Source organism: Cibotium barometz, chromosome 12, assembly GCF_041138505.1.
Source record: "Cibotium barometz isolate CiBa-2024 chromosome 12, ASM4113850v1, whole genome shotgun sequence".
Classification (NCBI taxonomy): domain Eukaryota; kingdom Viridiplantae; phylum Streptophyta; class Polypodiopsida; order Cyatheales; family Cibotiaceae; genus Cibotium; species Cibotium barometz.
The window spans coordinates 6,075,420-6,089,151 of NC_141057.1; the positions used below are offsets into that span (position 1 = coordinate 6,075,420).

At 43.6% G+C, this 13,732-nt stretch overlaps 1 protein-coding gene across 1 annotated transcript in view; it reads left to right on the forward strand.

Moving 5' to 3' along the window:
- The window catches only part of LOC147632988 (uncharacterized), a 47,100-nt gene that overhangs the window by 18,345 nt on the left and 15,023 nt on the right, over positions 1-13,732 (forward strand). The gene's annotated exons all lie outside the window — the stretch shown is intronic.

The window sequence follows — 13,732 nt, forward strand, 5'->3', positions numbered from 1 at the left end:
CCATGGCTGCAGATATGTACCTTTTTGTACCATAGTATATACTGAATTTCCAGCACTTCTCTCTCTCTCTCTCTCTCTCTACTCTCTCTCTACCTGCGTTTTTGCATCAGATGGTGCGTTTTTGCATCAGAAGGTTTCCAAGAGTGTTTAGGGCTGAAAGGAGACTACCCAGAGCTTCCGCGCGTTACAACACTGGGGGTAACTTTACAGAGTCTTGTAAGGTGCGGAAGGCTGCTACTTTCTTGAAAGGCAATGCATTGCAGTGGTGGACCTCACTGTTGATGCAAGGACAAGCACCTGCTACATGGGTTCAGTTTAAGCAGCAGTTCTCCTTTGCCTGGCTTACAAATACTTTTGAAGTGGATGTTATGACAGCATGGCACAAACTTGATGCAGCCAACTGTGTAAATTTGGAAGAGTATAATAAGAAGTTTTGGGATGCACTCTTGCCAGTAACTTCCTACAGGACAGTGCCATTGTCAGAGCAAATAGAGAAGTATTGCTGTGGTTTGCCCAAAGAAATCAGGGATTATTGCATTAAGACCAATGTTTCTAATATGACTCAGCTCATTGAGAATGCAAACATGGCTAATGCATTACTACAGGGAGGTTCACGTGGCTTTAAGAACACAGTGAACAAGGAACCTCAGGGCAAACAGGAACCAGTTGTGAAGAGGGATTTCCCACCTAGACCATTCTATGGAAAGAAGCCATTTGAGAAGAAGACTTGGCAGTCACAGCCTCAGAAAAGTGCTGGTCAAGGCAAAGGACAGAAGAGGCCACTGTATGGCAAGTCATTTGAAGAGAGAAAGGCATTGATGCAAGCAGGGAAATGTTTCATCTGTGAACGGAAAGGGCATATGGCTGCAAAATGTCCACAACAGCCAGCAAAAGATGCGGAGGATAAAGAAGGGCCACCCAAGAAGAAGACAATGGCGAGTGCAGGATTGGTACGTGACATGGTTGGTGACCAGCCATGTGATAATGCTACAGAATTGTGCAGAGCATGGGGTAAAATCAGAGATGCTACAGTGCTGATTTTCTTTGACCCTGGTGCTCAAGCCAACTTTTTTTCACTGGCATTGGCAGCCAAGTTGGGAATTCGTGCTGAAGAGATGGGACTAGTTGGACAGGTTGATTTGGCATGCCCTGGGCATTCAGTTCCTGTCACTCCTATACTTGGCAAACTTCGCATGCATTTACAAAGTTATGTGGACACAGAGGAGTTTCTTATCATGCCCTTGGAAGGATGTGATGTCCTGTTGGGAATTCCATGGTGTCATAGGAAACATGCAGTGTTGGATGCTTTCAATAGGAAAATCACAATTGTACATAGGGACAAGACTCATGTTCTGGATGTGAAGCTGAAAGGAGAGTCTGTTCCAGTTATTTCTGCTTCTGCCATAACTTCAGTAATGAAAAATCATCTTTCTGCGTACTTGGTTTTTGCAAAGCAAGTGAATGAAGTTGAAACTGATTTGTCTACACTAGACGAAGGTAGAAAAGCTTTCTTGGATACGTTCAGAGACTGTTTTTCAGAGTCTTTACCAAGAGAGTTACCCCCTGAGAGGCTAGAGGATCATGCCATAGATCTTATTCCAGGGTCTAGTCCGCCCAATAGGCCACCGTACAGAGTTAGTGCAGCCCAGCAGAAAGAGATTATGACATAGGTTAATGAGCTGTTAGAGAAGGGACTAATTCAGCCCAGTAGTTCCCCGTTTTGTTCACCTGTGTTACTAGTACAGAAGAAAGACGGTTCATGGCGAATGTGTATTGACTACGGAGCCTTGAACAAGAACACGATCAAGAATAGATTTCCGATTCCGCGCATAGATGATATTCTTGACCGTTTGCAAGGAGCAGAAATGTTTAGCAGGATAGATTTGAAGAGTGGGTACTATCAGATTAGAATCAGACCCGAGGATGTGCACAAGACCGCATTTCGCACTACATTTGGTCTCTATGAGTTCTTAGTCATGCCCTTTGGATTGACAAATGCTCTTGCCACATTTAACAAAATGATGGACAGAATTTTCCGTCCTTACAGAAGCTTTGTGGGCACATTCTTTGATGACATGATAGTCTATTCAAAGAGTGAAGAGGACCATAGAGACCATCTGACAACAGTCTTTAATGAGCTGAAACACAACAGATTGCTCATTAATGGCAAGAAGAGTGAATTCTTTCGGGAAGAAATTCACTTCCTTGGGCACATTGTATCAAAGGATGGTGTCACAATGGATCCTGCTAAGATCGAAGCAATCGTTTCATGGCCAGATTTACAGACTGTGCATGATGTTCGCAGTTTTCTTGGCCTATGCTCTTACTACCGCAGATTTGTAAGGCATTTTGCAGAGATTGCTTCACCGTTACATGCGCTTGAAAAGAAGGCCATTAAATGGCAATGGACAGATAAAGAGAAATCAGCATTTAGATGCCTGAAACAGAAAATGACTACAAATCCTGTGTTGATATTGCCAGATCTGTCTAAGTCATTTGTTGTGCAGTGTGATGCATGTGGGAACAGCATTGGTGCTGTCTTGATGCAGAATGGCCGAGTCATGGCATATGAGAGTAGAATACTCTCTGGCACTGAGAAGAACTATCAGATTTATGAGAAAGAGCTGCTAGCTGTGATCCATGCACTTACTAGTTGGAAGCACTATTTGCTTGGTGCTGATTTTGTTGTGCAAACGGATCATCAGACGCTCAGATACTTTCTCACACAGGCAAAGTTGTCAGAGAAACACATGCGTTGGGCAAATTTTCTGTCAATGTTCCATTTTCAGATAGTGCATGTGGAAGGCAAGAAGAATGTGGTTGCAGATGCATTGTCTCGCAAACCACAAGTGTCAGTTGTTTCTATTTCTTATCACCAGGAATTGGATGATATGAAAGAGTAGTATGCCAGTGATGAAGATTTTTCCAGAATCTATGAGCAGCTAATGAATAATCAACATCATGATCATTATGTTCTGAAAGACGGCATTCTCATGATGCATGGAAAGCTATCTGTGACTAAGCAGTTAAGGCCGAAAGCAATGCTAGAAAGTCATGCTCCACCGTATGCTGGACATCGAGGCATTGATGCTACAGTGAAAGCGGTTGAGACTTTCTTTTATTGGCCAGCTTTGAGACGTGATCTTGATGCTTATGTCAGATCTTGCCTAGTATGCCAGAAGGTCAAGTTTGACAGATAGAAGGCACTTGGGTTATTGCAACCACTGCCTATTCCAGAGAGACCATGGGAAAGTATTGCCATGGACTTCATTTTTGATCTTCCAAGGACAACGACAGGGAATGATGGAAAATCTGGACTGTCATATGCAGATTCAGCAAGCAGGCACACTTCATTCATGTTAGAAAGAAGATTAAACCAGAGCACATGGTTAAGATTTTCATGCAGAATATCTTTAAATACCATGGTGCCACAGTCTATTGTCAGTGACAGAGACCCAAGGATGACTAGCTTGTTTTGGAAAGCATTGTTTGAGAATATGGGCACGACCTTGAAATTCTCATCTTCTTTTCATTCTTAAACTGATGGGCAGTCTGAAGAGGCTAACTCTACTGTCTTGGATCTGCTGAAATGTTATGTGTCAGAACATAAGGCAGCTTGGGAGCATTATTTGCCATTAGTAGAGTATGCTTACAACAATACAGTGCATTCCTCTACTGGCAAGGCGCCTTTTGAAATTGTTGAAGGTGGCAAGAAAGTACCTCCCATTCTGCAAACAAAGGATAAGATATTTGAAGCAGATCGGTATGTTGAGGGATGGCAAGAAGCGTATAACAAGGTCAAATATGCCTTGGAAAAGTCACAAGCTAAGCAGAAAAGAGCTGCTGACATGCATCGTCGAGAGCTCTTGTTTAAAGAGAATGATTGGGTCTTATTGCGCTTTGAAAAGGCACGACTGAGAAAAAGAAAGGGCAAGGAACGTCTGTTTCCTAAGCTCAGTATGCGATATTATGGTCCTTTCCAAGTCTCAGAGAAGATCAGTGATGTGGCATACAGGCTGAAATTGCGAGATACTTGGAAGATCCACAATGCATTTCATGTGAGCCTGTTGAGACCTTTTATTGGCAATGTGCCAGAAGATATGGTGCCAGAGGAACAGCCTGAAGTGGAGGAATTGGATGAAATTCTGGTTCCTGAGCAGATTCTGGCCCATAAAGACAGAAAAGTGAAAGGACAAGTTGCAAGAAGATACTTGGTGAAATTCAGAAATTATTCACCAATGGATGCTAAATGGATGGATGAGGTTGAACTGGCTGATTCACCTCAGTTGATGCAACTTTACAAGGAAGCCTTCCTGTTAGAACCTGCAGTGGTTTAATATGCTTTTTGAAGCTGAATTCTGAATGACCTGTACATTTGTATTATATGTTTGGCAATGTACAGTTTTGACATTTGTTGTCAATGACTTAATCAATGAATGAACTTTCAGTGCTTTGAAGTTGTATCTGTTACGCTTCAAATGAATGATTTATATGTTGTGACACTAATAGTACAAGATATATGCTATCGCCCTGTGTTGCATCCGGAAACATGTATTTGAAAGGCTTCAACCTGCGATGGCACAAATGGTAGTGGGGAATTCCTATCATCGCCCCGTGTCATCCGTTGGCAGGAGATACATGCGATGACACTAATCACCTTGGGAATCTTGTGATCGTCCTGTGTCATCCGTTTGCATGTGGACTTGCAATCGAGGTCGCTTGCTTCTTTCAAGAGGAGGGTATGTCACCAGGAGGTGAAACTTTTTGCAGTTGTTTTCCTTATTTACATTTCTTTATAAATATATATTTTTCTTTTCTCTCTTTGGTTGCTGTTGTTTTCCCTCGGGATCTCTTGGAAGGGCTTGGGCCATTGCAATGTCAGAATTGGTCAGCCAGTGGGACTTTGGACCAGTGGTTGGCTAAGCCTGAGAACTGCACTGAAAGATGAATGACAGTGTCCCGGACATGGGCACTGAATGAGGGCATAGGCCGGTTTACACTAGTAAGCGGCCGTCACCGAAATGTGAATGTATCTTGAATTCTAAGCAAATTTTGAAGTGACCGTAGTGGTCAAAGATGGTCAGGAGACCAGAAGGAATGCAGATGACATCATCTCTAAAATCTAGGGAACTGCTATTTTGGGCAGTGTCGGAATTGAAAAGTGTTCACGTCAGTTTGTGCAGAATGTCAAGGGGACCAAAAGCTGGCAAAAGACTGTTGTGAGAGTGTGAACCAGTCAGGAGATTTTTAGCTTGGAAGATTGCATGTGGAAAAGGCTTAAAAATGTGCCAAGTGTCAAATTTATGTGCATTTTTCCACACTGGGAAGGGGGAAGCGTGGGATTTTGGGCTGAATGAGGCTTATTTGCAGCCATTATGGTGGATTGTTGCAGGATAAAAGCTATTGTGGTGCATTCCCTTGCCCTGCAACTCATGTATTGAGGGTTGAGCTTGCTCCACACAGCCTCTCTCTCTCTCTTGCAGACTATGGTAATGCTCTCATCAGATAAAATCAGGTATAGTTGTGTGAATTTCATGCTTATATACAGAGGCTAGTTGCCTCCTTGAACAGGATACGGTGTAGTTAGTTCCTACACCAAAGCAGGGACGGAAGAGGGTAATAACCTCTTCAATACAACGCTGTTTCAGCACTGTTTAGGTGCTGTTTTTGGGTTGTTATGTTGCCCGGTTGATGCTCGAATGCAGGAGGACTTTGCTAAAGTCTTCCAGAACAGTACAAGGGTTAATTTGGGCTGGAAACAGAGCTGAAAACAGGTCTGTGCAGAAAATTACAGCAAGCTGAATTGTGATGTTTTGGACTCCATTGGGTAGTCTGATGCCTATGGAAGTGAGCCTGTCAGTTGGGACTCATTCTGAGATGTTATGGAACAGTTTTAGTGCAGTTATGCTGGCAAATTTCTCCCAGAATTTGTAAAACTCAGCTGGTGCAAGTAGAGTGCTCTGTTGTACTCGTGCTTTGTATTTTCCAACTTTTTAACAATAAAGAAATACTGCAAGGGGCGCCGGACTTCGGGGCCAATGTGTTGTTGAGCGAGGGAGCGAGGATTTTATGATTGTGTGTCTGAGTAAGTCCAGGTTATTTGTGAATGAATTACCGCTTTATGTGTCCATGGACCGGTTTTATATCTGCGCCTTCTGCTAATCCAACTTGGCTGTTTGTTCTGCGATTGCTCGCATCATCTGCTGAAACACGTCTGTGACACTCAAGCCTGGAGCCCTAGCTGGGCTGCCTGGTGCACTCTGGTCCCATGGTTCTTGGTCTCTCTCGTCGTCGAAGCTCGCCATAGCAGGAAAATGCACTTCCTTTCCGGAACGCAATCTAACCATCCACTATCTGTGTGGGAGACGTCCGGAGGCTAAAAACCAACCGTCCTTCGAGGGACAGGAGTCACTCCGAAAGGGGTAGTCCACCGGCGTCTAAAAACCAACCACACGAGGGAGAAAAAATTTTGGTTTCTTTGCTGAATCTTTGTACTTGAAGTAGGCTCTGATACCACTGTAATATGCGAAAGCTTTGGAGAAGAATCGGTAACTTCAATACTCAGAATTCAGCACTCTTTTCGCGACGGTAATTAACGCACAAACTGAAAGGAGATGTGCAGAAAATAGAGAGAGAGAGAGAGGGAGAGATGGAGAGGACACAGTATTGGGTCCCAATTACCCTCTGTAGGGCCCCCACCATGGATGGTGTATTTGCTTTATTAGAATGATGTGAATCTGAAAGAAAATACAGCAATCTTGGACCTTTCTTGGCTGGGAATTCCCTGCCCTTGACCTGCAGTACTCCACCCCTTTGCTTAGCAACTTCCTTGGCTTGTCTAGCCCTTGTTTGCTTGAGCTCTTGGTGAATAATCAGATGATTGAATGGGATTGTGGGCTAGGCTATTTATACTACCCACACAAGAGCAGTCGGCCAGTGCTACAGCAGGCGGCCAGCCTTAAATACTCCCACGACCAGCAATTCAGCAATAAATGCTGAATTAAATCCCATAAAATGCTGCATTTTTCCCTAACAGGCTGGAAGGTAAGGGGCTGGGCAAAGCTTTTGCACACATCCCAAGGGCTGGGCAGCCTGTATGGGCTGCCCCATACTTGCCCTACAGCCATGTAAAGGCTGTAAACTCCTGGAATCTGCCTTATTCTTGCCCTAGGGCTGTCCTACAGCCCCTCCATGGCTGGTGGGTTCAGCTTGGGCATTCTTGGCCCTCATGGGGGTGGTTTCACACCATTCCCATGCCCACACTAAGACCTGGGGTAGCCCTATGGCGTGGCCCCTTGTTCTAAACACTAACTACTCAGTGATCTGGCATCCGGTACCATACCAGATACACAGAGTCACTGACATCATTCCAGAGGGAGACTCACAGCGCGGACTGGCACTGTTTCATGTGCAGGACAGTGCACACATGACCTTGGACTCATGTGCAAGACAATGCACACCTGACCTCGAACGACTGAGATGGATCCCTGGCTAACTCCTCTTGGATTGGGCTCACACGGGACCAGTTCACCATCCCAGGTCTTGCACCTTATGTACAGAAATGTCTATGTGGCATCCAAGTGCGGGATGCACATGACAGGTGCGGAGATGATCTTCTCGCGTTATGAGATTACTATTCGTGATAAGGAGACTGGTAGCACCTTGGCTCAGGGAGTCTAGGATAGTGGCTTGTACAAGTTGACCGCTTTGCTTTCTTCCGGTTCTTCTTCAGCTCTTCGGCATGCTCGGTTTGGCCAATTGAGCTATTAGTTTCTACAGCGAGCTTCAAAGGATGGGTTGGTTGTGGGTTTACTGACCATCAAGGCTCTATCTTCTGCTGGTTCCTCTTGTTTACAGGGGAAGCAACACCGGGCCGCCTTTCTGAAGGAGGCGACACACATATCTTTGACATCACTTGCTCTTGTTCATGCAGACTTATGCGGTCCTGTGAGTACCGCGTCTTTGAGTAAGGCGTTGTACATGCTTGTGGTGGTGGATGACTTCTCTAGATATATTTGGGTCTTCTTTTTGAAGTCCAAGAATGAGGCTTTTCAGCACTTTTGTGATTGGAGGGTTGAGGTGGAAAAAGAGACCGGTTCTTCGGTCAAGGTTCTTAGGGCCGACAGAGGGGGTGTGTTTACATCCCAGGAGTTTCAGCAATATTGCAAGGATCACGGCATTTGGAGACAGCTTACTACAACATATACACCATCACGGAATAGAATTGTAGAGAGGAAGAATAGGACCATCATAGAGATGGCCTGTGCTATGCTTGAGCATTCTTCATTTTACCCACGTCTTTGGGCTGAGGCGGCTTCTACTAAATTGTCTACATTCAGAATAGGTCTCCTACTGTTGCTCTTCCAGATAAAACTCCACATGAGGCTTTCCATGGTGAGAATCCCTTTGTTGTTCATTTTCGAGTATTTGGCTGTTCGGTGTATTTACATGTGCCTATGGAACATCGCTCTCCAAGTTGGACTTGAAGTCTCAGCGCATGACATTTCTTGGATATAGTCTTGTGTCCAAGGCATATCATTTATATGATCAACAGGCCGGCAAAGTAGTTGTGAATTGTGATGTGGTATTTGATGAGACTCCTACATCTTCAGAGGGGGGTGGTGAGCTTCTTCTTCCTCCGCCTACTTCTCCGCCTCCTCCTTCTCCTCCCCCTGCTTCTGTTACGTGAAACTTGCAGGCGGTGGGCAGTGCCCGAGGGACTAGGGCCTTTGACACACTTGTTGATACCATCAATGCACATTAAAACATTTAAACATGGCCACAGCCTTAACACATATCCATCATTGTAGAGCTTTTATAGCTTTATTAACATGATTAAGACTTAATTAACAAACATAAGACAAATGCTGATAGAAAGATTGAGTTGTTTGCATTGAGACAGGGGCCTTTCTTAAATAGAGGCCGAAAGGGTACAAGTGAAGAGACACATCCTTGGGAAGGGGTGTGGCTCTTGAGTCAATGGTTATGTCCTTTGGACTTAGGGGTGTGTCTTTTAATGAATAGACATGTGCTTTGATAGTGACCCATGTGTAAGGGTGTGACCCTTCACAGGTGTCCTTTCAGTTAATAAGAGATTAAGGAGTAATTAAGGAAGATTAAGAGAGTTAGTCACAATCGTGACATTCCCTCCCACTTAAAATAAGACTCCGGCTAAGAAGAGATGGTTGTCTTTGAAAGAATTCCGAAAGAAGTTCTGGATATTCCTGTAAGTCTTTATCACTTTGCCACAAGTAGAGTCGAAATCATCAAGATCTCTCCATTTAACCAAAAATTATGTAGTGAGTTTATGTCGTGTTTCTTTCTGTCTGACATCAAGAATTATCTCTGGAATTAAGAGTATGTGTTTATCTTCGATTTCTGGAATATAATCCAAATGATCTAAAACTGGAAAATCACCGTCCACAAACTTCTTGAGCCAAGAAATGTGGAAAGTTGGATGAATTCTACCCCAAGAAGGTGGTAACTCCAACTTATAATTGAGAGATGAGTTCTTCTTAATAATACGAAAGGGTCCATAATATCTTGGGCGAAGCTTTGGAAAAACTGATTTCACTGTCTTGTATCGATGAGGGGCAATATATAATAATACCAAGTCTCCTTCTTGAAATTCAATGTGACGACGACGCTTATTAGCTGTGCGTTGATATTGCTCTTGGACGCTGATCATCTTATCCTTAATCTGTAATAGAATGTCTTGCATTTCGTGAATGAGGTGGTCTGCTAAAGCCACTTTATGTTGAAGAACAAAGTTGGCAGGAATAAGGGGAGTATGGCCATAAGCTGCTTGAAAAGGTGTCATTCCAATAGCTGAATGATAAGAATTATTATAAGCAAATTCCATCAAAGGTGACGCTAATCGAGACTGAACATAATGTCGCAGCATTTCTTCCAGAATTTGATTAACTCGTTCCGTTTGTCCATCTGTCTGAGGATGATAAGCAGAGCTAAAGAGTAAATTTGTACCAAGAGACTTGAATATCGAAGTCCAAAAATGTCCTGTAAACTTTGGATCTCGATCCGAAATTATAGATTTTGGCAATCCATGAAGTTTGAAGATATACTGTATAAACAGTACTGCAATATCTGAAGCTTGGGCTGCTTTCTTGCACGGGATAAAATGTGCCATTTTAGAAAATCTATCAACCACCACAAGAATCTATGTATTGCCTTTAGAAGAACGTGGCAATGAAGTGATAAAATCCATACTAATACTTTCCCAGCGTTCATTGGGAACTGGAAGTGGTTGAAGAAGATCAGCTAGAACTTGTCTGCTAGATTTCATACGTTGGCATGAGAGACACGCTGTAACAAACTTAACAACATCTTGCTTCATTTGAGGCCAATAGTATGTAGCTGTCAAAAGACGATAAGTCTTGTTGATGCCTGGGTGTGCAGCATAAGTGACCTAGTGATGTTCTTTCACCAATACTCTTCGAACATGAGTATCATGAGGTACACAAATATGGTCCTGATAATATAATAAACCGTCCACTATTGTATATGCTCCATAAATCTTTAAGTCGGAAGGAGTTGCATTCTAAGAATTGAGAATTCGAAATGCATTTCCAAAATCACGATCTTTTGAATAACGGTCCTTGAAACTTTGAGGTATATCCATTTCAACTATAGAAATAGCCAAGACTGAAGCTGACAGCATATGACTGAGGGCATCCGCAACCACATTGGTAAGACCAGGAACATACTCAATTGTCATATGAAAATTGGCTAAGAATTCGACCCAACGTGCTTGCCTAGCATTCATAACTGGCTGCGTGAAGATATATTTCAAAGAATGATGATCTGTTTTTATCACTGAATCCGCACCAAGGAGATAATGTTTCCTTGCACGATAGGCATGAACAATAGCTAAAAATTCCTTGTCATATACCGGGTATCTTCCTTGAATTGCAGAGTGCTTATGACTGTCAAACGCAATAGCACGTCCTTGTTGCATTAAGACGGCACTAGTGGCAATATCAGAAGCATCCGTGTAAACATCAAAGGGGAGAGTAGGGTCTGGAATAGCCATGACAGGAGTTGTTGTCAAAGCTGTCTTTAAATTTGCAAAAGCTTGTGTTGCAGCTTCAGTCCATTGGAATGCAGGAGCGGACTTTAGAAGTTCGGTGAGAGGAGCAGCTATTTCGGAAAATCGATGAACCTTTGTGTGATAGAAGTTGGCAAGTCCCAAAAAAGAACGAACATCATGGATGTTTGTGGAAGTTGGCCAATTGACAATAACCTGTATTTTCTTTGGATCCACGGAAATATCGTCTGCTGAAACAACATGTCCAAGGTATTCCAAGGATGTCTTGAAGAATTCACTTTTGCCTGGATTAATATAAAGAGCATTGTCTCGAACAACCTGGAAAACGATCTTAAGATGTGCCTTGTGGTCTTCCATATGACGACTGAACACCAGGATGTCGTCAAGATAAATAATGACGAACTTGTCCAAAAAAGGACGAAAAAGATCATTCATCAGACTCATAAATGTTGCAGGGGCATTGGTTAACCCGAATGGCATGACCAGGTACTCGTAATAATGACCATATTTTGTGCGAAAAGCTGTCTTATATTCATCACCTTCGCGAATGCGAATTTGATGATATCTAGACTTAAGATCAATTTTGGAGAAGACCTTTGCATGGAGCAATTGATCAAACAATTCATCAATGCGTGGAAGAGGATACTTATTCTTGATAGTTAACTTATTAAGGACACGATAGTCGATGCAAAGACGCATAGACTTATCCTTCTTTTTTCACCAAAAGCACTGGAGCTCCAAAAGGGCTTTTACTTGGTTGAATATGTTCTTTCTCCAAAAGCTCGGTAAGTTGTCGCTGTATCTCCTGAGATTCCGTAAAAGAAACTTGATATGGAGCACGAGTAGGTGGAGCACTGCCAGGAAGAATATCAATAGCATGGTCGACTAGTCGACGAGGTGGGAGGACCGCAGGAAGCTCCTGAGGAAAAAGATCCAAGTATGGAGCAAAGAAAGGTTGCCTGAGATACGTCACCTTTGTATCTATGTCTTCGGGAGGGTCGTTGGCTGAATAGACCATCAAAAGTGCTGAGGAACAACCACTCTTGCGGACCCACCGTTTCACTTGAAGAGCTGAAAGGGTTGGTGTAGAAGGTTGGTCTCTGATTCCTTCGAGAGCCACAAGCATACCATTTTGAGCAAATTGTATAGAATGGTTCCGGAAACTGATCAGGGGATCATATTGATACAGCCATTCTTGACCAAGGATCATATCATAATGTGCCAAATTCATGACTTGGAAATCCAATTTGTCAGGATAGTGCTGAATTCGAAAGGAGAGGTGTTTGGTAATGGTGTTACACGAGGATGTGGAACCATCGGCAAGCTCTACTTCATAAACAACATTACTTGGAGAAGTCCGAATCTTCAATCTCTGAGTCAAGGTGGTTCCCACAAAATTATGAGAACACCCACTATCAATGAGCACCTGAATAGGGTGACTGGAAATAGAACCTTGAAGAACCAAAACCTGAGTAGACCGTTGAGGCAACGGTGAAGAGGCAGTTTGTGCTGTAGCAGTAGCGGTAATTATTGAAGCATGTGCAATAGCATGGTGATTAACTGCACGCTTTTCTTTGTCAGCCACTAGGGGTTTCTCCGCAGAAATGGGGGGTTCAGCATTAGAATTCTGTCGATGGGTTGGTCTTTTGGGGCACTCAAACCAACGATGAGGTCCATTACAAATTGTGCACAATCTTGTCTTTTGTTGATCTCGTCTAGAAGGAACAGTAAAAGGACGAGGATTGCGAGATTGGTCACGTCTTTGGTCCCGTCCACGATTCGAATTGCGTGGTTGGAAGGAGTTAGAACGTCGGAACCGAAAAGAAGACGATCCTTCTGATCGGCGAGGGTGTTGAGAATTATTCCATTGGGGATTAGGCCGGGAGGTAGAAGAGTCAGATGACTCGTTGCGACTATCTCGGCTCATACGAGATCCATTGGTTTTCTGAAAGTCATTAGCTCGACCGGAAGAGGCCGGATTTCGAGAATTAATGTCTGCAACGCGCTCGGCATATCGTATGGCATTGGCAAGATCGACAGGGTTATACTTCTGAACATCGGTACGCAGTGTGGGGTTAAGCCCTTCAACGAAGGCATGAAGTTCGTCCGCTGGGGACAAAGAATCAATCTCCAGTATCAAGTTGGTGAACTGGGAGATATAAGAGGCCAAGGAACCAGTTTGGTCCAAATGGCGTGAGCGAGTACGGGCTTGGAAATCCGCATTGGCAGGTATGAACTGCTTACGGAGGACCTGCTCGAATTTTTCCCATGTTGTAACCGTTTTTCCAGAGTGCTGTCGTTGTTGCCACCATAATAAAGCAGTGTCTTTGAGGAGGGATACCGCAAAAGTCACCTTTTTGAAGTCAGAAAGGGTCATGGTTTCAAAGTATAACTGCAGTTTGCAGAGCCATTGGTCTAAGATGCACTTATTGCGCTGACCACCATAAGAGTCAGGGGGTTTAATTTCCAATTTCTTTGTTTTACTGGCTTGTAAAAGACGATAAAGAGTTTTAAGGTCGTCGCCTTCTACCTCGGAAGGAATGACGTCTTCATCTGCTGGTACTGTTGCTGAAACATCTGCTGCTGGTACGGAACTTGTGTAGGAGTGGCGATCCGTGTGGAGCTGCTGGATCTGAGAGGCCAAGGATGCCATAGACTCCTGGAGTT